Source organism: Microcaecilia unicolor, chromosome 9, assembly GCF_901765095.1.
Source record: "Microcaecilia unicolor chromosome 9, aMicUni1.1, whole genome shotgun sequence".
NCBI lineage: Eukaryota > Metazoa > Chordata > Amphibia > Gymnophiona > Siphonopidae > Microcaecilia > Microcaecilia unicolor.
In genome coordinates this window covers 30,846,320-30,866,142 of record NC_044039.1, presented here as the reverse complement: position 1 = coordinate 30,866,142, position 19,823 = coordinate 30,846,320, and the positions used below count along the sequence as shown (strand labels likewise).

At 44.6% G+C, this 19,823-nt stretch overlaps 1 long non-coding RNA gene across 1 annotated transcript in view; it reads left to right on the top strand.

Moving 5' to 3' along the window:
* Positions 1 to 17: 17 nt before the first annotated feature.
* LOC115477649 overlaps positions 18 to 19,823 on the top strand; it is a 34,117-nt gene continuing 14,311 nt past the window's right edge. The window contains exons 1-2 of the long non-coding RNA XR_003943356.1: positions 18 to 99; positions 8,876 to 8,973. This is a non-coding gene — a long non-coding RNA (uncharacterized LOC115477649). The remainder of the gene's footprint in view (positions 100 to 8,875; positions 8,974 to 19,823) is intronic.

The window sequence follows — 19,823 nt, the reverse complement described above, 5'->3', positions numbered from 1 at the left end:
AAAAAGACGAGACGAGACGGTTCTTTCAGGGAGTTCATTCTGGAAAAAAAAAATAGTAAAGAACAAAAATCAAACATTTGGAGAAAGGTCGGGGTAACGGTAAGCGCTGCTCCTCGTACTGACGAATCTACCGTTGCTGAATCCAAAGCTGTAGGCAATGCTACCTGCTGCTCCGAAGGGGCGGGATTCACGAACCGCTGTGCGCCTGCGCCAGGTGTGCTGGTCGGAGGCGTGGTGGGAGCTGAAGTGTAGCCTTTCTGTGTCAAATACCATAATTCTCGTGCGATTTCTGATATTTTTCATTTGTCTGAAGTGCTTTCAATCAGTGAAATCATATTTGGTTCGTCTGTTATTGAAAATGTTTTAGACAAATACTCCTCCAAACTGTATGATACGTTAATTGCTATAGGTTTAAAAATGGTTTTAGCAAATTGGAAGGATAATTCCTCACTTTTGGTGGCATTCTGTTTTACAAATACACAAATTTGAATTATCTTTAGCCATCAAAGTTAAAAATTCCTTATATTTTGACAAAGTGTGGTTGCCTTTAAAAACCTATCTTTCTTTAAACAAGAGTTCTCCGTAATATTTGAGTGTAAATTGCAGGTTCTGTTTTGAATATATTTATAACTTGCTTTCCACTAACCCCCTCCCCCCTTTACCTTCCTACCTTTCCCTACTCTGATACTTATATGTTGATATTCTTTTATATGACTATTTGATTATTCCTTGTATTTTGCATTTCTTATCCCTGTATCATTGTAAATTAATAAAACATTTCAAGGGCATAATTCTGAATTTAATCAAATCTTATTGCTTCCGATCCGAAACGCAAAGTTTTTCCATGTATCGGAACTTGTTTCTAGGATTGCAGCTTCACGTGCCATCGGAACAGAGTGCTGTTGTCCTGGGTTTTATCCTATTCCATGCATAGTAGTATAGCACCAGACGGTAGATAAAGACCAACATGATTTATCCAATCTGCGCAGTAAAATATTCAGGGTTGTAATTGTTGCTTCTCCCCCCACCCCGTGCCTGGGGTCCTAGTTCTTGATAGTCGAAAATTAGAGCACTGATTCACTGCTTGCAGTGAAACAAAATCAGGCCTAGATGCAGTAGGCTGAGAACCAGGGAAGTTAGGATTCAAATTCTACTGCCATTCCTTGTGATGTTGGGCAAGTCACTTAACCCTCCAGTGCCTCAAGTACAAAAATAAACAGGGAAATTAAACTGTGCCAGAATGTAACTTGCCCTTAAGCTACTACAGAAAAGACATGAGCTAAAACCAACGTAAGTAAATTGGACCTTGTAAAGTTTTATACTATTGTAGGTGCGGACTCTTTCACTGTATCCAGGAAGAGATAACTTGTGTTATGTTTAACTCCCTACCTCAAATATTTTGAAAAGTTGGCTGCTATGCATATTGTAGTTGTAATTGACCTGACACTCTGTTCTTCCATTGGTAATGATGTGTCATCAGCATTATTTGTACTGAAAGACCCTTTGACATTATTAAAAAAAAAATACCTAAATTTAGGTATTTCACCTGACTAATGTGTCACTAGATGTGTTTTAAGGGCACAGTACACTGCAATATGAGATGGAGCCAAAGCAGTCCAAATTAATAATAGGCAAAATTTGTAGAATCACACAGGGGCAGCATCTTCTCCTTAGCCACAAAATGAGGAATGCACTTCACAGTGATTCTTAAGAAAAGAATGTCAATGGCCATATTTATTAAACCATGCAGCAGCATTGTTACAACAGAAAGAAAATTAATAAATTATCTTCTCCTGCCTTAAGCAATCTTTCCCCCTCTACTACTTTATATTTGCCCTCCCCAGCCCCTCCCCCTGCCTTCTCTTTCCCCTCTATACCTCCAGTCCTTATCTCTTTCTCTCCCTTTCTCTATACTCAGCAAATCTCCTTTCCCTTCTGCTCTTTCTCACTCCACATATTTCCTCCCTCCCTCACTCCTAGATAGTTGCCCTCGGGGTGGTGAATTGAACAAATGCAGCAGACTTCACCTACCAGCCAGTCAGCTGTTTGCTTACCAACTGGCAAACAAGATTGGTCTGCAGGCAGTACATGAGCCACTGGGTACTCTGCTGCTGTTCCTCAGCAATTGCCCTCTCCCCCAAGACCTCAGCTTCTAATGTCAATCATGCATCTCACTTTCATTTGCACTCCCTTCTCCCCATTTTTGCCCCTGACCTTGTACTTTCTAGGATCTGCCTCACTTTCACCTCAGTTTCCCCTCACACTTGTTTCCCCTTCCCCTATACTCTTTTCTCCCCCCCCCCCCCCCCCCAGGTCCCCATCAGTCTTCTGCTGCCTTCTTTTCTCAGAATATTGCTGTCATCTGGTCCCTATTTTATGCAATCCTGCCTTCTACACCACCTGCTGCTTTTTCCAGCCCTATGCGAGCTGATGCCATTCTTATCTGTCCCTTATGCCACACTAGAGTGTAGAAGAGTGGCCTAGTGGTTAGAGCACCAGCCTTGATATCTAGAGGTGGCCAGTTCAAACCCCACTGCTTCTCCTTGTGATCTCAAGCAAGTCACTTAACCGTCCATTGCCTCAGGTACAAAACTAGATTGCAAGCCTTCCAGGGACAAAGAAATACCCAGTGTACCTGAATGTAACTTACCTTGAGCTACTACTGGAAAAGGTGTGAGCAAAATCTAAATAAACTAGAGAACCACTGCTTCAATGTAACTAGCCCATAAAGCTTTTTAGCATAAGCTGATTTTCAAGCTGTATTCAAATGTTCTTGCTTTTAAACTTTAAAATATAAGCTGGAGTTGCACATTGGAGGAGATTCTATATATGGTGCCTAAAAAATCAGCACTGAAATCAATCCCGATTAAGCATATTCTATAATCGGCTCCTAGATGTAGGTGCTGATTATAAAATAGGCTTAATTGATATCTCAGCGCCTAAATCTACGCGCATCCATTTACACCACTGAAAACATGGTGTAAATCCCAGCACGTAGATTTACATGCAGTGGGCCAAATTCTATCACTACGTGCGTAAATTTCAAATTACCCACAAAATGCCCATAACCACACCCCTCTTTGCCTGCACGCGTTAGTTCTTCACACTTCATTACAGAACATGCTTAGCAAGTTGTGTGCCAAAGTTTTAATTAGTGCTCATTATTGCTTAAGTGCTGTTATCAGCGCTCATTAGCTTGTTAAGCCAATTAAGTTGTGTGTCTTCTTATAGAATCCGCACCGATTTCAGCTCAGATCTCCAGGTACTCTATATAGAATCCAGGGGTGTATGCCATTTTGAAAATGCTGTGACACAAATGAGTCACACAGTGAGTCCTAAAACCTTTCCAGCCTCTAGTTCAGTTTCACCAACTTGACTGCATTCCATCTGTTGCACCATTGCACTCCGGAGATTTTTGGAGTCGTTTCCAGTTTGCCTAGTCTTCCCGGAGAATCTTCTCTTTGTTTGACTTCAATATCATCAGAACAATAAAGCTATAATGTGACAGAGAGCACAGTCATCCAAAACAAATGAGGAATGCAGAAGTAAAAACAATCATGTATTTGTATGAAGCAGTAATAACCTAAGTTTATTTTTGCAGCAAAAACAACAGTTAAAGGAAAGAATGGTCCCTTTCATAGCAGCAATCCACACCTGTACTTCACTAGGCCACAATTCAGCAATTCAGGGGGAAAGTTATCAACATAGGCTACTGTTAAGACATGTTAGTCTACTGTTAACCCCAGCCATTAGCAACAAGGTTCATTGCATAAAACGGGGCCTATGTTAAAATAGCACCAGTTAGTGGTAAATAAGACATCTTTAATTTTATTTATTTGTTGCATTTGTATCCCACATTTTCCCACCTATTTGCAGGCTCAATGTGGCTTACATGTGGCTTACATCAATGTGGCAGGCTCCACTGATAACTATACCCCCCAGCCTTACAATGCAAGTTCTGGAACTTTTTATTTTTTGAAAATGCTACTTACAGATGGATGTGTTCACCCGGAAAACGTCTACCTCAAAGCCATAATCAAATTGTTTTTCTGGCTGTGTGCTAGATGTTGGATTGATTTTTAAGTAAACAATAGGAGGATCACCATACAGGACTCCAAGATACAAAGTCACCAAACATATAAAGAAGAATCCAATAAAATTTATATGGAAATATGATGTTTGACTGTAATAAAATATTTCTAAAAAGCAAGTAAAAGACCTCAAAACGCCCAACCACTTACTTTCAGTTTTCAGCGGCTTTAACTGGGGGCGTGGTGTTCATCACTGGTCATAAAAACCTTGCTTGGAAAGAATTATTTTAACTTTTAATTTATTTCCAAAAAGATTTTAGCAATTTTGCTCTTTTTTAGATGTCATATCAAAAATGTCCCTCTGTATACTTTTATAAAATATTCCCTCAGAGCCATCCCTGATTGTGCACATTCACACACGCAACTTTCCACCTGTCCTGTAGAAGATGCAAATGTGTACGTATATTTGCTTGTTTTATAAAATATGTTTAAATATTGCAACTACATCCCCTCAACTTCCAAACTACACCCCTGGAAATGCCTACAGATGGTGCATATGTAAGTATGCAAGAAACAAGAGAATGAGGAAAATGAGCACAGGAGAGCGGTGGCGACCCAGGAAAGGACTGTGTAAATGCCAGACTCTCTACAGTGTGTTCTAAAATCTGGAATACACAAAGGACCAAATTCTATAAATGGTGCCTAAAAACTTTGGGCCAAAAAAAACTGCACTTAGCATTATTCTGTAAACCTCGCCTAAAGTTAGTTGCGGTTTATAGAATACTAGTAAAAAAAAGTCCCGTTTCTCACACAAATGAAACGGGCGCTAGCAAGGCTATCATGTAATGGCAATTATGTTTTTAAGGGAACCGTTAGGAGGCGAGTTGTGCGAGTTCCGCGCTCGCCCGCTTCCCGCCACCCTGCTGGTTACGATGGAGTTTGAGCGGCACAGGAGTCTGGACGTCAACGGCCAGTTATGGCGTGAGTTCCTGCTTCACGGCCATTCTGAGTTTGACACGGCGCTCATTAATGCGTACGGGCTCTGAGTTCCATGGCCCTCCCTCTCCTCCCCTCCAAGTTCCAGGCCCCCTTCTCCTCTGAGTTCCAGGACCCCGCCTCTCTCCCTCTTTCTCTCTCCCTTTCCGAGTGCCAGCCTGAATAGGAAAGAAGGCCATTTTTGAAAAAGAAAAATGTCTACCTTTTTTTTTTTTTTTCGAAAATATTTTTATTTATTTTTTATTTTTGTTACATTTGTACCCCACACTTTCCCACTCATGGCAGGCTCAATGCGGCTTACATAGGGCAATGGAGGGTTAAGTGACTTGCCCAGAGTCACAAGGAGCTGCCTATGCCTGAGGTGGGAATCGAACTCAGTTCCCCAGGACCAAATACTGTTTCGAACAAGGTTTTGTGCTTTGGACATTTTCTTTTTTGGTCCACTTTCGGGAAAAAAAAAACAACAAAAATAAGTGCAAAACATAGAGATTCATGCCATTCGGATGTAGGAGGAGCCAGCATTTTCAGTAGACTGGTCCCCCAGACATCCCAGGAGAGTAATGAGAAACCCTAGAGGGCACTTCTGTGCACTTCATAAAAATGTTCTCAGGTACACATCTCACTTTGCTCCCTTATCCTGTCCCCTGAGCCTTCCAAATCCCACCTAAAACACACTGTCCCCCACTGTACAGCACTACAATAGTCCTTATACCGTGTTTCCCCGAAAATAAGACACTGTCTTATATTAATTTTTGCCCCCCAAAATGTGCTAGGTCTTATTTTCAGGGGCTGTCTTATTTTTCGGGGAAACATTGGGGTTGGCCCGCCTGCCCTCCGTCGCTCCCGGAACTAACCTTAAATGCCTCCTTTCACCTTCGCAGCAAGCAGCAGCAGGGCAGGGCACGCCTTCCTTTCGTGTCCCGCCCTCGCCTGACTTAACGTTCGCGAGGGCGGGGCACGGAAGGAAGGAGAGGTCTGCCCTGCTGCTACTTGCTGCAAAGGTGAAAGGAGGCGTTTAAGGTTAGTTCCGGGAGCGATGGTGGAGGGGGGGGCGCCTGGTGACCTCGGGTGGGGGGGGCGGCTCGGGGGCGGCCTTGTCCGGCTCTCTGCAGCCCTGCTTTCAAACAAAAATTTGCTAGGTCTTACTTTCGGGGGAGGCCTTATATCTACCAATTCAGGAAAACCTCTACTAGGTCTTATTTTCGGGGGATGTCTTACTTTCGGGGAAACAGGGTAGGTGAAGGGGGCACCTATATGTGGGTACAGTAGGGTTTAGGCAACTTTGGGAAGGGTCACAGTTTCCACCACAAGTGTGACAGGTAGAGGGAGATAGGGACCTGGATCTCCCACTCCATAGTGCACTGCAATGATGGCCACTACACTACTTCAGGGACCTGCATGCTGCTCTAATAGACCTGACTTTAACATCTGAGACTGTCAGAGAAGTTGGTAAGTCATATTTTATTCATATTTTAGGGGGTGGGAGGGGTCAGTGACCACTGAGGTGGTATCGAGGGTCCAAATGGTGCTTTATGAAAATGTTTGGACGTCTTTCTCTTTTGAAAATGAGCCCCAGTCTCTAAAACTGAACATAGCACTCCAAGCAGGGTCCCGCCTATTGCTTGTATTAGGGGCATTAACTGTTACAGCTTGACCAAAGCTGGATTTTTAAACTTTGGTTTGTTGAACCTCGTGGTCTGAATGCATTTGTAGTAGCAGTTCTACTTCACAGTAATTCACTGACATTTAAGACTTGATTTTCTCTGTCTGCGGGGGGGGGGGGGGGGGGAGGGGAGCTTTGTAGATTTTTTTTTGTTACATTTGTACCCCGTGCTTTCCCACTCATGGCAGGCTCAATGCGGCTTACATGGGGCAATGGAGGGTTAAGTGACTTGCCCAGAGTCACAAGGAGCTGCCTGTGCCTGAAGTGGGAATCGAATTCAGTTCCTCAATTCCCCAGGACCAAATTCCACCACCCTAACCACTAGGCCACGATTTGACCTTTCACTAGCAAGTCTTAATGTCCTGTGAGACCCATGAGCATTGGGTTATGCCGAGAACATTATACTGAATGCACCTTTCTTGTATAATATCCTACCAAACTCTGAAATCCCTTCAAGGTTTTGAAATCATTAAACTGTGGCACAGCACAATGTAAGCTGTATTATAAATACGCCTTTTTGAAAAGTATTCAACATTTCTGTGCTGTTTACTTATAAAATTGTGATAGTGACATTTGGTGTTCTGAACGAGCACTTATCAAACAATGTACATCGTTCCAAAGGTTCGTTCATGAGTATTGCTGTTCAACTGGAAAAGCCATTCAGAACTGAATGCACGGTTTTGTAAAGTATGAAGCTGTCACAGCACAGAAGCATAATCGTGTATGGCAGTAAATCAAAATTTGGCAACCCATTAAGGACTTGTGGATAGTTCTTTTTTAGTCTTAATATTCGTACTGATTTTAAAATAAAGAGAGAACATTAATAACAACAATTGTACTACAATATGATATTTAAATTGAGTTAAAAAAATACCTTAAAGTATGTAAGCAGTATAAAGTTCATACATGTGACACAGATGGTAATAATATACATGTGGATTGTTCTCCTGGCTGCTCCCATGTCGGTTAGACAAAATTTTATCACTTGATACGGCTGCACTCAGGTTCTGTTGTGCTTTGTGTTTTTGTTTTATTGGTGTTTTACTGAAAAAAAAAATAATAAAAAGGATTGGAACTAAAAAGTCATATGCCTATTTGAGGGGCCCATTTATAAAGGTGTGTAAGAGCCTACACGCATCCAGCATGCACCAAATTGGCATTACCGCCCAGCTACCACATGCCCTGGGCGGTAATTCTGAATTTGGTGCATGCTGAAAACGTGGTAGAAAATATTTTCTATTTCCTACCGCGTGGCGCTTACCCGGCGGTAAACAGCAGTGGGCGCATGCTGCACGCCTACCGCCAGGGTAGCGGATGAGACCTTACCGCTAAGTTAAAGGGTGGCGATAAGGTCTCAAGATGAAACTGGATGCACGCTGGTTTTTATTTTGCCGCAAATCCATTTTCCAGCCCCTTAAAAAAATGTCCTTTTCCAGGACACTGTAAAAACTGGTTCGGCACGTGCCCGAAAGATGCGCTCGCACTGCCGCAGGCCACGTTTTGCTGCGGCTTAGTGAAAAGGTCCCTGAGTGATTAGTCTTTGTAGCATTTAGGCTTGTCTTATATAACTGAAATACAGCTCCATGTGACACTTTATTTTCATAAAATACTTTTGATTCCCACTGCAGCTCCTTGTGACTCTGGGCAAGTCACTTAACCCTCCACTGCCCCTGGTACAAAATAAGTACCTGAATATATGTGAACCGCTTTGAATGTAGTTGCAAAAACCACAGAAAGGCAGTATATCAAGTCCCATTTCCCTTTCCCTACCAAAAACACATACACTTTCATTCTCTGCCTCTGGCCTCCAGAAATGCCTGGCATTGGGGATGTGAAGGCTGAAGAATCCTAGCAATTTCTCACTAGGTTCAGAACTATCCTTTTGAGTTTTTTAATCCGATCAGAAACCAGCTGAGAAGTAAAAAAAGAGCAAGAGGAAACACGCTAAATGAAGGGGATGGCAGACATCTACTTTTCAGCCCCAAATGGGACTTCTCCAACTTGCAGTCATAGTATAAATGGTCAGAGCATGTTACAGCTAAAACAGGTCATGTGGTATTTCTAACATCCTGTTCCTGAGGAAGATGAAAAGTACCCCTTTAATTCTGTGCAACTTCCCCAGCCATGAGTTACCCATATATAAGCAAAACCATGTTTTCCTCTTTTATACAAATGTTTTATACAGAGCTCTATAAAGGAAAATGACGGCATTTATAAGACTGGTCACCTGTGTGAGAAACGACTTGCTAAGCGGAGGAAGATTAAAACCAAGTCTCGAAAAAGGTAAAAAAAAAAAAAAAAAACAGTATGGGTGATTGGGAGGAGAGATTGCTGTTCTCTTAATGTCATGAAATAGTAACATGGTTCAGCATTAGGTACTGTAAATTACCCTGGCACATTCAGCTAAGGATTCATTCAGAAGTTCCTGTGATAAGGCCCTGATTCTGTTCTCTGATCATCAGATACTCCATTTCTTTTGTAAATGTGCTGTAGACTGGAATACAGAAGTTTTACCTAAACTGAAAATCATTTACATATAAGATAATGTGTTGCATAGTTTGTAAATTTGGCCCTGTGTGTTTCTTAATGTACCCTGCTCAAAAATAGCAAATATAATTTGCTATTTTTGATTGACAAATAAATTCTGCATGTATTATTTTAAGTCAAGGATTTTATCTGAATATTTCATAAGGTGAACAACTTCCCCATTCTTATGTATCTGATGCAATGTTCTTTTCCCTCTGTCTAGAGGTTAAGATCAAAGTTAAGGTTGTCTTCTATCTGATTTGCTTTCTCTCTGCTTTACCCTTGGGTTTATGGTGTTTCTGAGTTTCTGTATTCTACAGCTGCGAATTCTATTGACTTGTGAGCTTTGGTATTGATATGCTGCTTAGAAACTTGGGGGTCCTTTTACCAAGCTGCAGTAAAAAGGGCCCTATGGTAGTGATGGGGTCTGTTTTTACCACAGCGAGTAAAAAGGCCCTAAAAAAAAAAAAGACAGGGCCATGCAGTAAGATTATTCTTTTTTTTTTTTTAAATCATTTTACTTAATTACATTCACATTTATCACATAAATGTAAGGAAAAACAGAAATTGATATTAAAAAAGAAAACATTTTCTCCCACCAATATATCTCTCTATATAAAAGGCAACCCCAACGTTCTGAAGCCTCCACGGAAGTTGAGGCACCCGAGATATCCGGTGTGCCCTGGAGTGTCTGCACCGCCCTCGCGTCAAAACGTCATGACGTCGAGGGCGGAGCTATGACACTCGAGGCCCGAAACCGAAACGCCACAGCAAACTAACAAGGCAAGTAGCTCGGAGGGACGGAGGGAGGGGGCCCCTTGCTAGCGCCCGTTTCATTGCCCTCAGAAACGGGCATTTTTTCCTAGTGTTATATAATCGTCCACAACTGGGAGATCCAAGATCAGGAAAACAATCTCAAAGAAAATAAGAAAAACTCAAAATGATTAATCTTACAATTCACATTTTCTGAGGGAGGAAGGTTAATCGGTAATTGCAGCCAGTACAGTGGTAACTGAAGGAAGTTGCTGCAGAGGGTTCTTCATCTGTTCTTTCAACTCCACAAACTCTTGTAATTTCTTAGGTTCAACAAATAAGTAATTATTAAAATTCAAAGAAATAGGACATTTACAAGGGAATCACACTAGGAAGATCCCACTTAGGGCAATGATCTTTGGCTTAAAAGCCAAGAGTTCACACCTCCTAGTCTGCGATTCCCCTGATGTCAGGAAATATATTTATCTTTGAACCCAAAAAACTATCAACCATGTGTCAGAAATACAATTTCAAAACATTATTCCTATCTAAATCAAAGGCGAAAGTCACTAGTAATATAGCTTTTCCAAACTATCAGTTAAGTTCACATCTCTTTTCTCTGATAAAGAAGATTATTTAGGGGAAGTATAAATCGCTTTAAACACCGGAGGGTGGCTATCAGAAAATGTTTGCAAATTATCAGAGAAATATTTCTTCAACAATTCAATAAAAGAAAAAATTCCATAGTCAAAGTCTCTTTTTATATCTTGGACTTCCACTTTGTTAGATAAATATTGATATAAATTCTTTAATTCACATGTTTATTCCTGAAAAATTTTAGACATCTGAAGAAGAAAGTTATTCACACTCTGCAGCGCTTCTCATAATGCGTCCATTGTGACATTTTTTGGCTTCACCAGGTCCAATTTCTCCACAGAAACCGCTCCAGATATCTTCGGGGGAGGGGGGGAGAACTCACTCTCCAATCCCCCAGTTGGTTTATTATCCGGAGTCGATGCTGCGCCAGGACCTCCTCGGGTCGCGTGAAAATCCTGATCCACTTCAGGCGTTTCCACTGTCGACCTCCATAGCGAAGCGTTACTGTTTCCGAGTCTTGGAGGGGTCGTGCCAACAGGGGGACTCAAAGTCACTCCCTCTCCACTGAGCTTTGGCAATAAAGCCTTGCTGTTCCCCGAAGCAGGAACCGATATCCCCGACGTTATGACCCTGAATCTCTCCAAAGTAGGCTGAGAAGTGGTGGGAACCCCAGCCGTGTTCGAGGAGGACAACACCACGGCTTTCCCTTTTCTCTTCCCCATTCTCTGGGGAGCACACCTACTTCTTCAGGTATTCTGGCGTAAAACGGGAACTCAACTAACGTACGTCCTCCCTCAACGCCATCTTGGATCCTCCAGTTTGGGACATTCTGTCTGGTTTCTGCTCAGAGGCCTGTCTGATAAGGGTAACCCTACAGCATAGCCCTCTGAGTCATTGAAACACTGAAGCCCCTCCACCACGACAAGGTGGTGTCCCTTTGGAGGGGGCGGTAAGATTATTCTTACCGCATGGCCATGCAGGGGGAGAACACTTACCGCCACCCATTGAGGTCGTCATAAGGGCTCCCACGGCAACCTGGCAGTAACCAGACAGCCCACAGCACTGCCCAATTATCACCAGGTTAACAGTGCATTAGAAATTATGGAATTATTTTCTGTAGTGCCGGATGTGGCATACACTTGAGGTGGAACTAGCGCCAGTGGCCGCGTTGGGCCGGCGGTAGCTCCGGGTTGATGCTCGGGTAAAAGGGCCCCTTGGTGTGCAATGATGGAATCCAAAAAATTATCAATAAAACAGTTTTCTGGATTAATAGTTCAGATATCAATTTCTAACTGTTAACTAGAAAAAAATAGCCTGGAATAATCATAGAATGAACTTATACTTGGTTTAATTGACGTGCAATAAAAATGATCCTGTTGTATGAACACCTGTGTATCGCAAACTTTATGTACATTTCAAGATATTCCAGGCTGCCTTTGTTACATTTTGAATGCTGCATCGTGAAAAGAATCACATTTGAAAATATACTGTGGTCATCCATATAGAATACATGAGGCCTATTGGCTATTGAAGAGCGGACTTAAAATAAACATTTTTGTGATTTTTGAAATTTCACCTAAGTAAAGCTCATGAAACTTGATTGATTGTCAGCACTGGATGCCCGAGTTTCCCGTTTAGCCATGGAACAGATACAGGACGGTCAGTGGCATAGCACATTTCCCCACACTGCCCTGTTAATGTATGTCAGTGCTTTTTTCTGGTGGAGTCACTTATAGGGGTGAGAAGGGAGGTCGTTCTCTATACCTGCTCCGTGGCCTCTTTATAAAGAATGCCATTTAGTGCCAATCATATTGGAAACTGAACTAAGCCCACTGACTTTTCATGTAGACCACAAAATGGCACAACATGGGGCCATGCCTTTTGATCATTTCCTACCTAGCAACCTGATGGTATCCAATCTGAGAAGCGTAACCTTCTCTAATATATGCCTCATTTCTATAACTGGTCACAAATTCAAACTGAAAGCTCCAGCAGACTTCACTGTAGGCCCCCCCCCCCTCCCCACCCCTCATATTTTACTACTACTACTACTACTTATCATTTCTATAGCGCTACTAGACGTAAGCAGCGCTGTACACTTGAACATGAAGAGATAGTCCCTGCTCGACAGAGCTTACAATCTAATTAGGACAGACAAACAGGACAAACAAGAGATAAGGGAATATTAAAGTGAGGATAAAATAAGGGTTAGGAGTTAAAAGCAGCATCAAAAAGGTGGGCTTTTAGCTTAGATTTGAAGACGGCCAGAGATGGAGCTTGACTTACCGGCTCAGGAAGTCTATTCCAGGCATATGGTGCAGCAAGATAAAAGGAACGGAGTCTGGAGTTAGCAGAGGAGGAGAAGGGTGCAGATAAGAGAGATTTACCCAGTGAATGGAGTTCCTGGAGAGGAATGTAGGGAGAGATGAAAGTGGAGAGGTACTGAGGAGCTGCAAAGTGAATGCACATAGGTCAATAAGAGTTTGAACTGTATGTGGAAACGGATAGGAAGCCAGTGAAGTGACTTGAGGAGAGGGTTAATATGAGCATAACGACACTGGTGGAATATTAGTCGTTCAGCAGAAGTTTGAACAGATTGAAGAGGAGAGAGATGGCTAAGTGGGAGACCTGTGAGAAGCAAGTTGCAATAGTCTAAGCGAGAGGTGATAAGAGTGTGGATGAGGGTTCTGGTAGTGTGCTCAGAATGGAAAGGGCGAATTTTGGTGATATTATAGAGAAAGAAGCAACAGGTTTTAGCAGTCTGCTGAATATGTGTAGAGAAGGAGAGGGAGGAGTCGAAGATGACCCCAAGGTTACGAGCTGATGAGACAGGAAGGATGAGAGTGTTATCCACAGAAATAGAGAATGGGGAGGAGGAGAGGTTGGTTTAGGGGGAAAGATAAGAAGCTCAGTCTTGGTCATGTTTAGTTTCAGATGGCGCTGAGACATCCAGGCAGCAATGTCAGACAGGCAGGCTGATACTTTGGCCTGGATTTCGGCTGAGATTTCTGGTGTGGAGAGGTAGATCTGGGAGCCATCAGTGAAAAGATGATACTGAAAACCATGGGATGAGATCAGAGTACCAAGGGAAGAAGTATAGATGGAGAAAAGAAGAAGAGCTCCCAGGACAGATCCCTGAGGTACACCAACTGACAGTGGGATAGAAGTAGAGGAGGATCCTCTAGAGTATACACTAAAGGTACGCTGGGAGAGATGAGAAGAAAACCAGGAAAGAACAGAGCCCTGAAATCCAAGTGAGGACAGCATATCAAGGAGAAGGCTGTGATCAACAGTGTCAAAAGCAGCAGATAGATCGAGAAGGATGAGGATAGAATAGAGACCTTTGGATCTGGCCAGGCACAAATCATTGGAGACTTTAGCAAGTGCTGTTTCAGTTGAATGAAGGGGGCGAAAGCCAGATTGAAGTGGATTAAGAATATCTTGAGATGAAAGAAAGTCAAGGCAACGGCGGTGAACAGCATGTTCAAGTATCTTGGATAGGAAAGGGAGGAGGGAGATGGGGCGATAGTTGGAAGGACAGGTAGGGTCCAATGCAGGTTTTTTAAGGAGTGGTGTGACTACGGCATGCTTGAAGGCATCAGGAACAGTCGCAGTGGAAAGTGAAAGATTGAGGATATGACAGATAAAAGGGATGACAGTAGGAGAGATAGTGTTAAGTAGATGGGTGGGAATAGGATCAGAGGAACAGGTAGTTAGTTTCGAGGAGGAAATAAGATGTGTAGTTTCCTCTTCAGTGATTTCAGAATAGGAAGATCTTTCGGTGTGGGGTTGCAATGTCTGCTAGATTATATGAATCATAAATTATTCTCATGTTATTTCACTCTACTTTTTTTTTGTTAAGGGAACGGATTGTATAATGTATTAATAATTCTTATTCAGACTGCCCATTATAATCCAAGGGGGTCCTTCATATATGGTGTATTGGTAGGACTGCCCATCTTTATTTCTTTCCTGTTCTGTTTCTTAAACATTTCTTACCCACCCCCTTTTTTCTCTTAATCCCCCACCCCTCCTTTCAGGTGGGCCATTAAAAAGTAGTTTCTGTACATATTTATTTATTTATTTATTAGGATTTATTTACTGCCTTTTTTTAAAGGAATTCACTCAAAGCGGTGTACAGCAAGAATAAGTCAAACATAAGACAATACAGCAGTAAAAATGTTCAAATAACAATACAAAGTATGGCATAATATACTACTTACAATGTCAACACAATGTGTAATAAAACATTTTAATAGACAGCGTAAGGTATAAGATGGAACATATAGATAGGTAAGAGAGTAAGAGGAGTTAGAAAATAAAGGGACTAATTAAAAGCTGCATATTAGGTCAGAGCAGGGCCGTGCCGACAGGGTAAGCGAGGTAAGCATGGCAGGAGGGCGCCATCCTCTGGGGGGGGGCGCCCCGCCGCACCATGCTTACCTCGCCCTCTTCTCCCCAGATCCTTGTCCTTTTTTTTTTTTTGATTAAATTTACCTCTCTGGCGCGTGGCAGCGTAGCGTTAGTGAGGAGGCGGCGCTCCCTCGCCCCGACGTGTCAGTCTGTTCCCTTCGCTCGGTTCACCTTCTTCTGACGTCAGAAATGATGTCAGAAGAAGGCGGGACACTGAGCGAAGGGAAGAAGACACGTCGGGGCGGGGGAGCGCCGCCTCCTCACTAACACTACGCTGCCACGCGCCGGAGAGGTAAATTTAAACAAAAAAAAAAGGATCTGGGGAGAAGAGGGCGGGTAGTGTAGCGATCGTTTTCGGGGGGGGGGGGGGGGGCGCCGGCGGGGCCAACTGCAGGGGGGCACCGGAGACCCTAGGCACGGCCCTGGGTCAGAGAGGTGGTTATATATTATCTCAGCTAGGGTAGGAGTGGATAAACATGTCCTGCTGCAGTATGTGCAGCCCGAGTCACTCCTTGTATGTGTGTGAGACTAACAGGCTAGTTACTTCTTCCATTAAAGACTTTGGTTGAAGAGCCAAGCTTTCACCTGCTTCTTGAAGTAGAGACAGTCTTGTGTTAAGCAGAGCCTTTCAGGCAGTGCATTCCAGAGTCTGTGGGCTACTCAGGAGAAGGCTCGCTTGTGTTACGTCTGTGGCAGGGGCGTAGCCAGACCTTGCCAGGAGGGGGGGCCAGAGCCTGAGATGGGGGGGCACTGTTAAGCCGCCTCCCCCCCGCTCGATCGCGCCGACACTCTTAAACTCCCCCGCCCCCTCCCGCTACCAACCCTCGGCCGCCGTCGCCGCCCACCCCATGAAGTACCTTGTTTGCTGGCGGGGCTGCCCAAACCCCGCCAGCCAAGAGTGGTCTTCAGCGCTTGAGTTAGTAAACTCCGGCGCCTTCATTCAAGGAAGTTCGTCTGAAGGATCAGCTGGTTTTGACGCATTTACGTCCTGCACGGGGCTACATGCACGGTGCAGGACATAAGGCGTCAAAACCAGCTGATCCAGGATCCTTCAGACGAACTTTCTTGAATGAAGGCGCCGGAGTTTACTAACTCCAGCGCTGAAGAACACTCTTGGCTGGCGGGGTTTGGGCATCCCCGCCAGCAATCAAGGTAAATCATGCGGTAGCGGGGCTGGCGGCGATGGTGGGGGAAGGTTGGTAGCGGGAGGGGGGGTCGTCGGCAGGGGGCCAGGGGCGAATCTGCGGGGGCCCGGGCCCCCTCAGGCCCCACGTAGCTACGCCACTGGTCTGTGGCTGTGACCACCCTCAGACTTACCCTGTTTCTGGGAGTCAGTGGCTGTGCTGGCTTCTGCTTGTCTCTGTGTCTGTCTCTGTCTTAGTTTCTCTCTGGCTCTGTGTGCTGATTGCCCTACTGAACCTCACCTGTGTGGGCTATGCCTTTTCCAAGATGGCTGCCGCCGACTCCTCTATGCCAGTATCCAAGATGGCTCCCGCTGGGCTGACTTCTCTGTGTGTCAAGCCTCTGTTTGGATGCAAGGTGATTGCTGCAGCTGTGCCTCTGGTGTGGAAGGGCTTTATTAATCACTTAGAGACTACAGCCCTGGCCTTTGCATTTCATCTAGGGCCCTGGTGTATAGAGTGCTCTGTACACTGTTTCAGTGTTTGCTCTGTGTGAGTTTCTATGTTTGACTAGATAGCTTAGGCACCGTGTGGCTTGTTAGCCTGTGTATAGCTTTGCTAGTGCTCTGTGTTTGTTTAGACTAGCCAGCTTAGGCACCGTGTGGCTTGTTAGCCTGTGTATAGCTTTGCTAGTGCTCTGTGTTTGTTTCCAGTGCATGACTTGTTAGCTTGGGCACAGCTTTGTTGTTAGCTGGTGTATAGCTTTCAAGTCTCCTGAGTGTGCTCTGTGTATGTTTCTTGTGTATGACTGGTTTGCCTGGGTATAGCGTTTCTATTAGCCTAGGTACAGTTTACTAGTCATTGTGTTTAAACCTGCCGACTGCCAGAACCCGGACAGTCCCTGCCTGTCGGCCTTGCCTGCACCTAGGTGCCAGGGGGCACTCCTGGATCTTCATTCCTGCTGTTCCTGCTTGCAAGTTCCAGTTCCGGGTTTTCCTGTAAGTCCTACCGGCTGCCAGAACCTGAGGGCTCAACCCTCGGGGAAAGGTGGTCAAGCGTAGGTGAAGCCTAGGTCCAGTGTGTTCCAGTTCAGCGGGTTTCACTCCTGTATGTTCCAGTCCTGTGGGGCCCTCCAGTGTGTTCCAGTCCAGCGGGCTCCACTCCAGTGCGCACCTGTTCGGTGCGTTCCAGTTCCGTGTATTCCAGTGTAGAACTCCAGTCCGGGGTTCCGGTCCAGTTTTGTCTCATCTCTACCTTGGAGGTGATCTTGCCTGCCACTGCCGCTCCACGGTAGTGGCCCATGGGCTCACGAACCCAGTGCTCCCGGGGAAGAAGCCTGACAGTATGCCAAGGTCCTCGAGCACGCGACAGCTTGCAGGTATCACATCCTGTAATGTAATTTCCTCTCTGTAGCAATGGTGCTGCATTACTGTCAGTTAGGGGGAAAACATACCACAGACTTTTTCTATGGGATACGGGAGGGTTTTCCAATACAGATGTTTACTTCTTTAAGAGCATAGAAAATCAAACCATTCTGAATTTACTGAAAGCCATGCAGAAACTGCCTAAAGCTTGCATTTACTGATATCAGTGTATATGGGAGTAAATTCTATAGGTGGTGCCTAAACATCCACGGCAAAAAATTGCATGTAACACTATTTTACTTATTTATTTATTTATTGAATTTGTATCCTACATTATCCCACCTTCTGGTAGGTTCAATGTGGCTTATATGGAACAAAGGGGGTGGTTACAAGTTATCGAGCAGGTTAACGATTCGATAGAATAGTTTGAGTCTGTGGGGTTGTCTCGCGGAGAGTATAGAGCTAGGTTGCGTTCATAGGGGATTCTGTGGAGATTATATGACTGTTGGTAGAAAGTTACAATAGCACTTAAAGTTAGGCCTGTTTATAAAAAAATACTTTGGGGCCTTTACAGAGCGGCGGTAAGCCCAACACAGGCTTAACACTCGCTGTTCCAGGACTACTGCCGGCCCAATTCGGCTGCTGGCAGTAGTCCCACCTTGAGCACGCGCCATTTCTGGGGGAAAAAGAAAAACCCCAGAAATGGCTTGCGTGGTGATAGCCCATTGGTAATCGCACAGCGATGCCCGGTTACCACCGGGTTAGTGCAGGAGCCGTTATCGCCACTTCAGTGGGTGACAGTAAGGGCTCCCTGCTGCATGGCTACGTGGTAAGAGTTATCTCACTGTGTGGCCATTTTTGGGGGTGCTTTTACCGGCTGCGGAGAAAAGGACCCTGGCGCACGGGGAAAAACTGCCCTCGCCGCTACTGCAGGGCTCTTTTTCCTGCAGCTTAGTAAAAGGACCCCTTAGTTTTGGGAACTGTGACTACATTTAGGAGCAACCATTTAAATAATGAAACCTTGGTGAAAATCCTCATGCATAGATTAGAAGCAGATCGCCTATTTTCTGTAACATCACAAGGAACATCCCCTGATCTGCCCATGACCCTCCCATGGCCGCACCCCCTTTTCGGACACATGCCTAAATTTATTCGTGTGAATTTAAACCCATTTAGCACCGATTGCTTGTTAAGATCTCAATTATCTGCGCTGATTGGCTGGTTATTTAATTAAGTTGTACGTGCAAATTGGGCTCACACCATTTTTAGCAACTTTTATAAAATTTGGGGGATGATGTGCGTCCAGAATATAGAAAGCAAGCAGGTGATGTTCTGCAGTAGAAATGCTTTTGAGTGGGGCAACCGTGGATTCTATATATAACGTTCAAAAATTGCACATGAAAATTTGGGCACACACAATTTGAGTAATGAGACAATTAGCGCTAATTATTGGATGCCAACAATCAATTATTGATAATTGGTAACAATTTGGATTTGCTCGCGCATCTTGCTAAGAGCTATTCTATAAAGACGCACAAGTACATTTTTTAGTGCGCAACTGAAAAGGAAGCATGGGTGGGTCAGGAGTGTTCACTAAAGATGCGCTCGGTCAGTGGCGTAGGAAGGGGGGGCGGGAGGGGCGGTCCGCCCCGGGTGCCAAGCGCTCGGGGGTGCCGGCCCCGCTGGTTCCCTGCTCTCTCTGCCCCGGAACAGGTTACTTCCTGTTCCGGGGCAGAGAGAGCAGGGAACCAGCGGGGCCGATGCAGCTCTGAGTGACGTGCACTCTGGGCGGATCGGCCCTCCCGCAGGTAAGAATGCGGTCCGGGGGGGGGGGTGCACAGCGGCGACCCGCCCCGGGTGCCATTAGCCCTCGCTATGGCACTGTGCTCGGTATTATAGAATTTGGGGGATCCGCGCCTAATTTATGTACCAGGATTTACACCAGGTTTCAGTTGGTGTAAATCCTCGCACCCAAAGTTGGGTGCAGATCCCAGAAGTACACTATATTCTATAAAAGTTGTCCAACTTGAGCACAGTATATAGAATAGCGCTCAGCGTGTATTTGTTTCAGTGACCAAAGTGGGACACTATTTACTGAATCTAGCAGGGGCGTAGCCAGATAACAGATTTTGGGTGGGCCTAGGCAAGAAATGGGTGGGCACCAAGGGCATCTTTTACTAAGGTGCGCTCACAATTTTAGCGCACGCTAAAATTGTGGGCGCGCTAAACGTTAGAGACGTCCATAGGAATGTATTGGCATCTGTAAAGTTTAGTGCGCCTACAATTTTAGCGTGCACCAAAAACGGGGAGGATGGGCCTGGGTCCGCCTGCCTGAAGTGCACTGCACCCACTAAAACTG